We start from the raw sequence: 15,020 nt of genomic DNA, 5'->3' as shown, positions 1-15,020 counted from the left end.
GTTTAGCTGGGTCCTTTGGATTAGGAACTCTCATGTGGCTGTAATCAAGAAGCCAGCCGGTCTGCAGTTATCTGAAGGTTTAGCTGGGGAATGGCCCTCTTTCAAGCTCACGCACATTGCTCACCAGCCAATGGTTTGGGCTTCTCTATAGGGCAGCTCACAATAGAGTGGTGGGCTTTCCCCAGAATGAAGGCTACAAGATGTAGAGATGAGAGAGAGTGAGTGAGACTGAGGTCATTGCCTTTTTGTAACCTAATCTTGGGAGTGACATCCTATCTTTTTGCCACTTTCTATTGTTAGAAGTGAGTCATTACATTCAGCACACACTCAAAGGGCGGGGATTAGCCGGGGGTATGAATACCAGGGTGTGGGGTTATTTATGCTACCACAGAATGTCACTGCACTCCCAGGACAGGTTGAAGGATGTATGAGTGCTTCTGGTGTAATCAATGTGACACTTAAGGACAGCCTATCTGGAGATGCCAGATGGGTAAATACAATAGACCAAAAGGACCATTTGCAAGGGACACTGGGGATCAAAAGGCAAGAGTGCACTGCTGGGGCACCAGAGTCTGAGGGGTAGGCTTTGCCCCACTCTGGAAACCTCAGCCGGAGGGCCCTAGCAGGGGACATCAGAAGAATCAAACTCAAGCGGAAATCTCAATTATACCCTTCCTTGAGAGGCCCTGTCAGCAGATATAGATTGCACCCACCATGTAAGACTGAGCTTTTTACCCTTACTCCCACTTCCCCAGGTTGGAGGGTCTGAAACTGCTGAAGTAGAACGGAAAGAAGAGAAAACTAGTAGGTAGGGAAAGAGAAGATGCTCATCCTTCTGCAAGCAGCCAGACCACAATGGACTCAGGTCTTGTAGTAAGGGGACTGGAGGTGGAAGGGAAGCTTCCTTATGACCTGGGACTGGATGCTCTAAGTTATGAGTCGAGACTGAGTGTATGACTTAAACTCATTTTAGGATGGTCCACTGGTTGTGAGTGAGCAGCGGTGTCATGGGGCCCACCAGGCTTTCACCGGGGTGGGGGAAGACTGTCTCCATGGAGTAAATTTTATAGACACCAAAATAGATGAAAATAAAGTTTTCATTTTAAAGTTGTTAATTTTTTTATGTTATTTTATTTTTTGTTGTTGTTGAGAACATACACAGCAGAACATACACAAATTCAACAGTTTCTACACATGCATTTCAGTGACACTGATTACCTTCCGCAAGTTCTGCGCCCATTTTCACCCTCCTTTTCAGAGTCATTCCTCTGCCGTTAACATAAACTCACTGCCCCCTAAGCTCCCTATCTAATCTTTTGAGTTGCTCTTGTCAAATTGGTCCCATATAGATAGTTCTTGAAAGAGCGCAATGCTCACAGCAGACATTCTTTACTAGTTAAGCTAAAGTATTGTTTGGTTTAAGAAAACTTCAGGGAATACTTTTGGTTTAAGGTTTTAAGATTATCTCAGGGCAATAGTTTCAGAGGTCCATCCAGCCTCCATAGCTCCAGAAAGTCAGAGAGGAGGGAGGCCAAGTCCCAAGGCCTGTTTCACCTGCTGTAGTTTACCATTGCCTGTGCCTCAGTGCGAGTGATGTTGGAAGAGCATCTTTTTTCATCATGATTGTGGTAGGTAGTTTCTAAAAAGACTTCCAAAACATCGTGGTATTCCCACCCCTGCGATCCCTTCTCCTGGAGTGAGGGCTGGACCTAGTGATTTGCTTCTAACAAATTGTTGTTGTTGTTGTTAAATGCCTTCGAGTCGGTTCCAACGCACAGCGACCTTATGCACAACAGAACGAAACACTGCCGGGTCCTGCGCCATCCTTACAATCGTTGTTATGCTTCAGCTCATTGTTGCAGCCACTGTGTCAATCCACCTCGTTGAGGGTCTTCCTCTTTTCCACTGACCCTGTACTCTGCCAAGCATGATGTCCTTCTCCAGGGACTGATCCCTCCTGACAACATGTCCAAAGTATGTAAGATGCAGTCTCGCCATCCTTGCTTCTAAGGAGCATTCTGGTTGTACTTCTTCTAAGACAGATTTGTTCGTTCTTTTGGCAGTCCATGGTATATTCAGTATTCTTCACCAGCACCGCAGTTCAAAGGCGTCAGTTTTTCTTTGGTCTTCCTTATTCATTGTCCAGCTTTCACACACATATGGTGCAATTGAAAATACCATGGCTTGGGTCAGGCACACCTTTGTGTTCAAGGTGACATCTTTGCTCTTCAACACTTTAAAGAGATACTTTGCAGCAGATTTACCCAATGCAATGCATCTTTTGATTTCTTGACTGCTGCTTCCATGGCTGTTGATTGTGGATCCAAGTAAAATGAAATCCTTGACAACTTCAATCTTTTCTCCGTTTATCATGATGTTGCTCATTGGTCCAGTTGTGAGGATTTTTGTTTCCTTTATTTATTTATTTATTTATGTTGAGGTGCAATCCATACTGAAGGCTGTGGCCTTTGATCTTCATCAGTAAGTGCTTCAAGTCCTTCTCACTTTCAGCAAGCAAGGTTGTGTCATCTGCGTAACGCAGGTTGTTAATGAATCTTCCTCCCATCCTAATGCCCCATTCTTCATATAGTCCAGTTTCTGGTATTATTTGCTCAGCACACAGATTGAATAGGCATGGTGAAAGAATACAACCCTGACACACACCTTTCCTGACTTTAGACCAATCAGTATACCCTTGTCCTGTCTGAACAACTGCTTTTTGATCTATGTAAAGATTCCTCATGAGCACAATTAAGTGTTCTGGAATGCCCATTCTTTGCAGTGTTATCCATAATGTGTTATGATCCACACAGTTGAATGCCTTTGCAGAGTAAATAAAACACAGGTAAACATCCTTCTGGTGTTCTCTGCTTTCAGCCAGGATCCGTCTGACATCAGTAATGATATCCCCGGTTCCACGTCCTCTCCTGAAACTGACCTGAGTTTCTGGCAGTTCCCCGTCAATATACTGCTGCAGCTGTTTTTGAATGATCTTCAGCAAAATTTTGCTTACGTGTGATATTAATGATACTGTTCTATAGTTTTCACGTTCGGTTGGATCACCTTTCTTGGAAATAGGCATAAATATGGATCTCTTCCAGTCAGTTGGCCAGGAAGCTGTCTTCCACATTTCTTGGCATAGATGAGTGAGCACCTCCAGCGCTGCATCTGTTTGTTGAAACATCTCAATTGATATTCCATCAATTCCCGGAGCCTTGTTTTTGGCCAATGCCTTCAGAGCAGCTTGGATTTCTTCCTTCAGTACCATCAGCTCCTGATCATACGCCACCTCTTGAAATGGTTGAACATCGACTAATTCTTTTTGTTATAATGACTCTGTGCATTCCTTCCATCTTCTTTTGATGCTTCCTGTATCATTTAATATTTTCCCCATGGAATCCTTCACTGTTGCAACTCGAGGCTTGAATTTTTTCTTCAGTTCTTTCAGCTTGAGAAACACTGAACGCCTTCTTCCCTTTTGGTTTTCCATCTCCAGCTCTTTGCACATGTCATTATAACAGTTTACTTTGTCTTCTCAAGAGGCCCTTTGAAATCTTCTGTTCAGTTCTTTTACTTCATCAATTCTTCCTTTTGATTTAGCTGCTAGACGTTTGAGAGCGAGTTTCAGAGTCTCCTCTGACATCCATCTTGGTCTTTTCTTTCTTTCCTGTCTTTTCAATTACCTCTTGCTTTCTTCAAGTATGATGTCCTTCCACAACATGTCTGGTCTTCGGTCACTAGTGTTCAATGAGTCAAATCTGTTCTTCAGATGGTCTCTAAATTCAGGTGGGATGTACTCAAGGTCGTACTTTGGCTCTCATGGACTTGCTCTGATTTTCTTCAGTTTCAGCTTGAACACGCATATGAGCAATTGATGGTCTGTTCCTCAGTCGGCCCCTGGCCTCGTTCTGACTGATGATATTGAGTTTTTCCATTATCTCTTTCCACAGATATAGTCAATTTGAGTTCTGTGTGTTCCATCTGGTGAGGTCCATGTGGATAGTCGCTGTTTATGTTGGTGGTGAAAGAAGGTATTGGCAACGAAGAAGTTGTTGGTCTTGCAAAATTCTATCATTTGATCTCCGGAGTTGTTTCTGTCACCAAGACCATATTTTCTAACTACTGATCCTTCTTTGTTTCCAACTTTTGCATTCCAATCACCAGTAATTATCAATGCATCTTGATTGTGTGTTCGATCAATTTCAGACTGCAGCAGCTGATAAAATCTTCTATTTCTTCATCTTTGGCCCTAGTGGTTGGTATGTAAATTTGAATAATAGTCATATTAACTGGTCTTCCTTCTAGGCATATGGATATTATCTTATCACTGACAGCATTGTACTTCAGGATAGATCTTGAAATGTTCTTTTTGATGATGAATGGAACACCATTCCTCTTCAAGTTGTCATTCCCAGCATAGTAGACTATGTCATTGTCTGATTCAAAATGGTCAATACCAGTCCATTTCAGCTCACTAATGCTTAGGATATCAATGTTTATGCATTCCGTTTCATTTTTGATGAGTTCCAATTTTCCTAGATTCATACTTCATACATTCCAGGTTCCGATTATTAATGGATGTTTGCAGCCGTTTCTTCTTATTTTGAGTTGTGCCACATCAGCGAATGAAGGTCCGGAAAGCTTTAGTCCATCCACGTCGTTAAGGTCAACTCTACTTTGAGGAGGCAGCTCTTCCCCAGTTATCTTTTGAGAGCCTTCCAACCTGGGGGGCTCATCTTCCAGCACTATATCAGACAATATTCTGCTGCTATTCATAAGGTTTTCACTGGCTAATTCTTTTCAGAAGTAGACTTCCAGGTCCTTCTTCCTAGTCTGTCTTAGTCTGGAAGCTCACCTGAAACCTGTCTGCCATGGGTGACCCTGCTGGTATCTGAATACCGGCGGCATAGCTCCCAGCATCACAGCAACACGCAAGCCCCCACAGTATGACAAACTGACAGACACATGGCAAATGTGACCATTATATTACAAAGAGAATCTGGATTCTGCCTTGCTTGCCCTCTTGCTTTTCACTTGTTTGCTCTGTCAGAGGCCAGCTTCCATGTTACCAGCTGCCTTCTGGAGAAACCCAAGTGGCAAGAAACTGATACCAGAGAAGAACTGAAGACCTCAGCCCAATAGATCACAAGGAACTGAGTCCTACCAACATCCCTGTAAGTGAGCTTGGAAGCATATCCTCTCCCAGTTGAGTCTGGTGGTGACCTCAGCCCCAGCCAACACTCTGTGGCTTTTTCAGAGACCCTAAGCCAAAACCACTTGCTAAGTTGCACCTGGATTCCTGATCCTCAGAAACTGGGAGATAATAAATGTTTGTTGTTCTAAGCCTCTACGATTTGTTATGCAGCAATAGGTAACCAATATGTTAGGTCTTAAACTATCCTAAGAACCTTTTCAAGTTAATCCCTTATTCCCGCTGAAACGTTCCCATTAGCCAAAATAAATAATCACAAGAAATTGACACCTAAGCACCAACTGTTAGGAAGTGTCCGATATTGTTCCTAAATTATGAAATTATTCCTGTTTGTATGTCACTCGAAGTCCATGTAGCATCCTACAGCTTCCCTAATCTACTTACCTATTTTGATTTTTTAAAAGGAGTCTAGAACTTCAAAAAATATTGAGTGGCACTTCTTACAGTATTACCAGCTGTAAGTAAATCCAAATTTGATTTGTGGTCCCAGGGCCTGTGCATTTATGTGTGTGTACCCACAAGATACTGCCTGGCTCCTGGTGAATCACTCCACTGCCTTTCTCTGAAGCCTCAGGGGATGACTGTGCCAGAAGGCAGATTAATAGGCTTTGTCCTGGGTCCTCAAAGTCCACAACAGAGGGTGGGCCTCGTCCCCAACAGCAAAGCACACAGGGTCCAGTTCCTGATTTTTCTTTCCCATTGTCCTCCCCAGGCTTAGGCACTCCACTTCACCCTTTTCAGAAGTTTTTTTTTTGTTTGTTTGTTCATTTTCCCATTGTCTGCTGTCATTTCTGTCACTTCCTCTGTGTTGTCATAGTAGGAATGGAAACACAGCAGTGACCCAGCTACGCTTTTGTGTCCCTGCCACCTGGGGGTCCACACCTAATAGACTTTAAATGATGAGTTTTCCATTTAAAATAAAAACAGAGGGACAGAAAGAGAGAGCTTAGTCACCTGGTAAACCAGTTTCAAAAGATTATCTTCACAGACATTTTGATCAGAAATAAAATATGTTTTGGCTCTACCCACCATCCCTAACGACACAGCATTCCCTTCCAGCTCCTGGCACTGACAGAAGAATGACAGCAACAAGACAGAGGTCACTTGGGAGATGAACTTAATTTGCTTTTTCTCTCCCTCCTTCGACTCCTTGTACTCCTTTTACTCATCTCTCACGTGTCTATTTCCAAAACACCGAGCTAGGAGACAAGGGGTGGCACAGGGAATCAACACAGCAGAGCCCTTCTCCTGTGTGCTCACAGACTTGGAGGAGACACCCCCCAAGCACTGCTGGGCCACTCTGGTGCCTGGCCGCCTGGGCCAACTTCCGAGGTAAAGCTACGGGGCTAGCTCGTGGCAGGGAGAGTGTGAACGATAACCAGCAGAAGGCTCAGTCCAGGAAAAAGAAAGGTGTCTGAGATATCAATATGAAGAGAAGTGAAGCAAAGGTCTGTAAGATGGATGTGGAATCAGTATCAGTAAGACAGCAAATAAGAAAGTGGTATTAGCATAATGCAAGTGGTTTCTGGTGGTTGAAGTGGCAGGAAGATGGGTGGAGAAATGCAGGGAAGACAGGCCCATTGAAAAAGGGAGATTTAGGCAGATTAAAAAGGACTTTGAGTGTCTTGCAGAAATATCTGACCTAAACAATAATCAAGTAATTAAAACCTTTTTGGGGGGCTTGTATTAAAGTAAAAATTGAAACACCAGAAGTCCAAAATCCTATCCCTTAATCCAATCATTTTTTTCTTTTGTCTGTGTTTTACTGTAATTAATATGCATATTCACTTTTATATGTGTACAGTAATATACTAAAAAAAATACTAGACCTATTATAATCAATGGAGCCCTGGGGGTGCAGTGGTTAAGAGCTATGGCTGCTAACCAGAACGTTGGCAGTTCAAATCCACCGACCACTCCTTGGAAATCCTATGGGGCAGTTCTACTCTGTTTTACAGGGTCACTGTGAGTTGGAGTTGACTCGATGGCAATGAGTTTATTATAATCCACATTTTTTATTTAACATTGTGCATGCTTATTTTTTCAATTTTGTTTCACTCTGCTTCTTGCCTTCCTCTCCCTCTGCCGCATTCTTCTAATAACATCATGGGATCATTTTTAACAATCTGGTGTGTATCTTACAGCACTTTCTGCGTGCTCAGTCCTTTGTTTACAAATATGCGCGCACATATACACAGGCAGCAAATATCTGTCCTTGCTGGGTTTTACAAAAAAAGGAATCATGCTATATATACATCTGTTCAACTTTTTTCTTCACTTCACACCATTGACGTCCTTACAACTCAAGAGAAAAAAACCCAAAAAACACCATTCCAAGTCATAGCGACCCTATAGGACAGAGTAGAACTGCCCCATAGTGTTTCCAAGGAGTGGCTGGTGAATTCAAATGCCAACCTTTTTATTAGCAGCCATACGCTTAGCCACTGTGCCACCAGGGCTCCACAATTCAATAGGGGTGGATCTAATTCAACAGGAAAAAAAAAACAAACTCGTTACCATCAAGTGGATTCTGATTCATAGCGACCCTATAGGACAGAGTAGAACTTTCCCACAGGGTTTCCAAGAAGTGGCTGGTGCATTCGAACTGCCGACCTTTTGGTTAACAGCTGTAGCTCTTAACCACTATGCCACCAGGGTTTCCGAACTCAACAGAGGTGGATCTAATTTAGTATGTTTACTACTCGAATACTATTCCGTATTAGGAATGTAGTCAATTTATTAAACCATCTCCATGTTAGCAGACTTGCAGTTTTGTGCTGCAACATGATGCATATGGTTTACATGCTGGTGACTTTACTCCTATAGACCAGATGAGTGGAAATGGAACAGCGATGTATGTCAATGGACGCATGTGAAACGTATGAAATCGTCTTTCCTTTACAACCTCACTGACAGTGGATATTTTGTATGTATGTATATATTTTTGCCAACCTGATGGACAAAAAATAATTTTGTCCCTTTGATTTGCTTTCCCATGCCTCCGTGTACTGGCAGTATACCAATCATTTGCATTTACTCCTCCATGAATTTCCTATTGATAGTCTGCTGTGGATTGACTTGCATCCCCCAAAAAGATATGTTGAAGTCCTAACCCCTGTGGAAACCCTGGTGGCATAATGGTTAAGAGCTATGTTTGCCAATCAAAAGGTCGGCAGTTCAAATCCACCAGGCGCTCCTTGGAAACTCTACGAGGCAGCTCTACTCTGTCCTATAGGTTTGCTGTGAGTCAGGATCGACTCGATGGCAGTAGGCTTGGGGCTAACCCATGTACCTGCGAATGTGACATTGTTTGGGGGAAATAGGGTGTTTCTTTGAAAATATTATCAGTTAAATCATACTGGAGCACAGTGGATCCTAACCTTGATCCCTTCTGAGTGGTGTCTTATAAAATGGGGAGATACACACGAGGGAAGACAGACATCATGGGACTATGGAAGCAGATGCAGTTATAAGCAGCAAAAGAATGCCAAGGATTGCTGGCAGCTAAGAGGGAGGCGTGAGACTCTTCCTATCTTAGCCCTCAGAAGAAATCTACACAGCTGATGCCCTCATTTGGACTTCTAGCCTGTGAGAAAAGAAATTTCTGTTGTTTTTTAAAGCTACCCACTTTGTGTATTTTTATTATGGCAGCCCATAGAGACTAAGACACACACTCTTTGCCCATTTCTCTGTAAGTTATTAGTCTTTTATTATCAGTTTGTAGAGGATCTTGCTATGTTATCCATATCAGCCCTTTGTTACAGGTGTGGTAAATGTATTCCCCAGTTGATCTTTGTCTTTGACTTTGTTTTGGGCATCTTTCGTTATAAATTAAAAAAAAATTATGTAGTCAAATATGTGTAACTTTGATTGAATGAACTAGATTCAAAGGGCAAAGTTATAGTTCTTATTTATTCTTTTTCGTGATACTGTGCTATGTCCAACCTTTCTCCTTTCTTAGATTCCGGAAGATATCTCAGGCAGATCCCAGAACAATTATAGTTATCTCTGGATATGAACCATCTGCCTAATGATCTGGTATTGAGACACCCAGTCCAGTGCAACCTGGAGCTTCAGTCTATTATTCATGATAAAGCTCCCCCACCACCCTGGTTGCTGGACCAGCCCTCAGAGCCTCCCTGTGTTGTTTAGGCCTCTGAGTATGGGCAAGATGGAGGGAGGAGTGGAAAGAATGGCACCTTATTTCATTAGTGACATTTTACTTGGAGGTTGGTGCCCCCGGGTAGCAGATGCTCACGCTCTGACTCTGTTTCTTTTTGGGAGCTTCTGAGGGTTTTCAGAAGACTGGCCCACCATGCTAGAAAAGCCACGTACTACATGGTACTCTTCTAGCCACTTCTTATGGCGGTAACCTCATTGTATGCCTGTTTGTATTGTCAATCTGCATTGCACATGCAGACAGGCTGTGCCTCAAATTTCCAGACAGCCATAGGCTGCTAGGAAGGAGGCACGTCCAGACACTGGCATCAGCCATTCCATGGGTGCTACATTTGTCTGTGATGGAGCTGGACACACAAGGCACACAGTATTGGCAAAGTGAAAGCCGTTGGTATTATTTATAGAAAACAAACAGTAAACAATCACAACAGATTCTCAAAGGGAAGCTGCTTATTCTTCCCCAAATTTCCCACGTCCATTCTTATGTCGCTGGGCCAGCAAGCCATGGTTCAAGTCAGAAGCTGTCTTCCTGTCACCACTGCCTCCGGCTACAACCACATCACCCAGGAGGCCCGCATGGTTCTTGAACCTTCTGCTCTGCTTCTGGGCCTCACTGGACCTTGCCTCGCTGGTGGGAAGACCCCTCCCTGCACAGGGTCTCCTGAGTCTCTGCTGCTGGGCTCTTCCAGTCCTCTGCCACTGGCTTCTGACATGCTACCCAGGCCTGTGTGGCTCTATTTCTTGCTACTGTGCTACCCCAGCCTACTTTGCCCAAGGGCCCAAGTGGCTCCCACCACACTGCCCAGGGCAGGAGGCATGTTGCATGGGGCACATTCAGGCCTCTGCCCTGCACTGGCAAGTGTTACAACTCTTTAGCAGCAGGCAAACCTCTTGCACAGAAGCACTCCACCAGAGACTTCCTGCCTAGAGTCACCCAGCTTTCTCTCCATGGGCCAGGTAGCCCACTGCTACTGCCTGTCTCCGTGGGCCGACCAGCCATCATCTCTCCATCTTCAGTGTCACAGCCCTTTCATCTAGGTCTAAGAAATTCTCAGCACAGGAATCTCAGGCCCAAAGGATGCTCTCCTTTCCAGACTCTTCTTGAGAGTAGTGAGGCCCCCCCAAACCTCTGTGGAATTGGTCCTTTTCTAAACATAGCAAGATGGCAAAGCTGACCAGTCCCCTGGCAAGAACCGAAAGAGGCTCAGGTCTGTTGGGTGGATTTTCAAAACACTGTTTACGTAGTAAATTGATCAGTCCCTTGCAGGATTGTGGCACAGGAAATCATTTTGTGGGAATTGCAAAACCAGGCTAGAAAGGCCATATAAAAGTGATTCATTGCCCTGCACCCACACGGATGCTTCTTTTGGACAACCTTGCCCAGGAAAAAGCCTTGTGAGCCAGGTGCTGTTTAAGATGCCGCACATGGACTCATGCCTGGGTCATCTCTTTGGCTCTCAGGACACATTCTGGTTAACCTCACTCACTTGGCCCTCACAGAAAGCTCTAGCTAGCTTCTGTTTCTAAAAATTTACCAAGCCAGGATCAGGCACAAGCTCCAGGGCACATACGGTCAACCCCATGAGAGATGCTCTCCAAGACCTCCTCATTTGGCAGGAGGCGGGGGAAGTACATCTATTCCCAGGGGGACAGAGGTGGGTGGCCAAGTAAGCCCACAGCTTTCTCCAAAGACACCCTCCTTGCACACATTCTAGTGTGCACTTGGCTGTCTGTCACCCTGCCCCCAGGAGAGAAAGTGATGGCTGGGGTGACAGAACAGGTTTGGGGCCATCCCCTTGGCATGTCTCACCTGGAAAGCCTGCCCTGTCTTTCTAATGTGTGGGCCTTTTGTTCTCACCTGCAGCTCTGAAAGATGGCAAGTCCCACACAACTGCTTGCCACGTGCATCCCTTGTGGGTACGTATCCCTTGTGAGGTTCTGCGAGACAAAGTCAGGGGAGTGGTGAGTGGTGAATCCTGACACACTTTGTCTTATGCCGGGCAGGCCATGGGGCAGCAGAGTACAGATGGCTATCAGAGGGAGAGCAGGCAGGATCACAGCAGAGAGGTTATAAGAATGTAGGTGAGAATTCAGGCTCATGGGAAATGTGCTACCATATTACAGAGTTTTTTTTCTTTCTTTCTTTCTTTCTTTCTTTCTTCAATTTTTAAAATATGCTTTAGTTCTCTCAGGATAAATTCCTAACTCAAGAATTAAATTTTCAGTCATAGTAAATGCTGGCTATGTAGACAATGAAAAAGGAAGTCCCTTCCCTGGAGAAGACAGACACATAAAGCCAGGTAGGTCCAGGTTGGGCTCTCCATTCTGTGTGTGGCATGCTTCGGACTGACTTCATTGCAAACAGGATCCCATGGACAGAATTCCAGAGCAAGTCCTTCTATATGAGGCATTTCTAAAGACCAAGGCTCTGTGCTTGGTACATCCATGTGTTCCCTAAACTGACCTTACCAGCACCTACTACACTCCGGACCAAGAGTGGTGAAGTAAGTCAAGTGACATAATTGAGAGAGGATAAATATCAGTTGGGGAGGACATGTGAGCTGCAGCACTGTGCTGCGAAGGCAGCGGCTGTTTGTCTGGCTGCAAGCCATTATGGTTGTAACGCCTGGAATCTCACATTGTGTCCGATTATCTCAATTACAAGCTGCCATGACTGAGAGAATGAGCTTACAGGGCTTTCAACAGCCTGTGTGAACTTTTACAACATAATTCCAAAAATCTCACTTGCAGCTATCTTCAATTTCATGTGAGAGTTTAAAAAAAAAAAAAAAGTTTATAGAAAGGTGTATGTGTGTGTGTGTGCGCGCACACACTTCTTTTCATCCCAGAAGCTGTGGCATAAAACTGCTTGGCTTACCAGTTCCCACCTTGATCATGCCTTTTCAGTTTTTGCTAACCCCATAACATTATCCTTATGAAACTTGGTCACACTTGGTATATTTCTATTATTATAGCCTGCATGGTCAGATTAAATACATAGAAGTGTTCCATATGTTGAGGTTTCCTTGCATATACCAAGCATCACCAAAAGAAAAAAAAAGAGGGACAGAATTGATGAATGGTTAGACAATTGTTACTTTTCTCTCTCTTAATCTGAGAGAGGCGTCATGGTCCACTCCATTGCAGATGTGGGGCACAGAGACCCTGAGTGACTTGCTCAAGGTGACACATCCAGCTGGCCTGATTTTGCTCTGCAATCAGTACTCTGGGTTCTGCTGCCTACTATAATCTGAGAGGGAGAGAGAGAGGGAGGGAGAGAGGCAACCCTACCATTAGCCTTAATCTAAGTGTATAAAATTGCAATCTCTGGGTAAGTGACCTGGTTCTGCTCCACTCGGCACCTATACTCTCTCTCTCTGACACCCCCTCCTCCCTGCCCCAGGCACCCCTCTCCATTGTCCTCACCACCTGGATTTGAACATTGTCTACACTGTCAGTATGGGTGGGGCAAACATTCTGGCAGCAGCAAAATTCTTTTGAGCACCCTGATGTTTTTGCCCTTTTATGTTTCTGATTAATGACACTTTCTTCTTGTATCTCAGATGATAGTGCCAGTGTTACTCTCATGAGTGCATGAAAGACTTCAACAAAACAGCACATTGGCTTTGAAAATTCCATGTACCTTGATGTGGTGGGGAGTTCCAGTGAGGCAAGCAGAAATGGAAAGAATGAGGCAGGACCAAGGGACTTATAGGGAGGGTTTCCCTTATGTAAGGAGTACTTGGGTGAAGGGAAGGATGAGGGAAGGTGTGTGGAATTATACCCAGCCAGGGCCAGGCTTCTTCAGGGAAGGACTAAGCTTTTGCTTGGGTCATGAGGAGTACATGAGCAATCTGTATCATTTCATCCTGGCGGCAGACAATGAACAAGTGAAATGAGATTCCAGTCTATGCTATACCTCAGAATTAGTCATCTTCCTGAAGGAGCAGAGGATTTCTGGATCACAGTGTCAAATAAATAAATATAAAGCTTCCCTCCAACAAGAGTTATGAAACGGGAAAGCAGACTGCTGCTTTGGCTCAGGCAAGTGACCCTGGAATTTTCATGCTTCTGGGGATAAACAGTGCAGCAGAACCTGTGTCTCTTCGGAATGACCTCAGGCTTCAACTGCTCTGATAGTCATTAATATGTAACAGAGCTAGGTTATGGGCATGTCTGCTAAGGACTGTGCTCACATAGCCACTGGCCAACCCACCAACTCCCTGCAACAGGTGATGAGCAGAAGTGGGGCGGGGGGGAGAGAGAATGCTAGAACTCCAGATCCTTCTGGAGGTTCCAGGTAGAGTTTCATTGTCATGGGTGCCAAAGAACGACAGTGAAAGCTGTGGAAGAATTGAGGTGGTATTATATATTTCTCATATTTTCATATTTCTAAAAGATACCTGCGGCAATAACACTACATGAAAATCCAAGCATGCTAAATCCATTTGATGGGGAAAGAAGAGTCTCTTCAATAAATGGTCCTGGGAAAATTGGATTTTCACGTGCAGAAAAATTAAACAGGATGCATGCCTCACACCATAAACAAAAAACAAATTCATAATGGATTAAGGGCTCAAATGTGCAGGCTAAAACCATAAAACTCTTAGAAGAAAAAGTAGAGGCAATGCTATCAAGCCTAGCTTTTAACAATGGGTTATCTAATATAAAAACAAAAGCAAAAAGACAAAATAAATAAATGGGACCTCATAAAAATTAAAAGCTTTTGTTCATCAAATGACTACCAAAAAGTGAAAAAACAAGCTACTGGGAGAATATCTTTGGAAACCATATATTTGATGAAAGTCTAATAACAAAAATATACATACAAGTTTGACAACTTAGCAACAGAAAGACAAATAACCCAATCATAAAGTGGGCAAAGGACTCAAATAGACATTTCACTGAAGAGGACACTCGAATGGCCAATAAACATGTGAAAAGATGCTCAGGGTCAGAGTGATGCAAATAAAAACCACAATAAATTATCATTTTACTCCCACTAGAATGGTTAAGGTAAAAAAAAAAAACACAGAAAATAACAAGTGTTGATGAGGATGTGGGGAAATTGGAACTCCTACCCGTCATTGGTGGGAATGCAAAATGGTACAGCCATTGTGGAAAACAGTGTGCTGGTTCCTCAAAAAACTAAAAATAGAACTACCATACAACCCAAATTCCACCCCTAGGTATATACCCAGAAGACTTGAAATCAGAGACTCAAAAAGAGACTTGTATACCAATGTTCATTGCAGCACTATTCACAATAGCCAAAAGGTGGAAACAACCTAAATGCCCTCAGCAGACTAATGGATAAACAAAATGTGGTACGTGTATCTAATGGAATACTACTCAAGCAGTAGAAGAAATGAAGTCTTGATACATGCTACAATATGGATGGAGCTCGAAGACATTATGCTGAATTAAATAAGTCAATCACAAAAGAATAAATATTGTATGGCCTCATTTATATCAAAAGACAAGATAAGGCAAATGTATAGAGAACAAAGTTTATTAATCATTACCAGGGGTGGGAGGGAGGGGGAAAAAGGTGATGAAAATATTGCATTGACTAAGGGTAGGGTCGTACAGCCTATTATTGTAATTGCTATCAATAAGTTGTACACCT

This window comes from Loxodonta africana, chromosome 9 (genome assembly GCF_030014295.1).
Source record: "Loxodonta africana isolate mLoxAfr1 chromosome 9, mLoxAfr1.hap2, whole genome shotgun sequence".
Classification (NCBI taxonomy): Eukaryota; Metazoa; Chordata; class Mammalia; order Proboscidea; family Elephantidae; genus Loxodonta; species Loxodonta africana.
The sequence above is the reverse complement of the archived record's forward strand: the minus strand, read 5'-3'. Positions refer to the sequence as shown.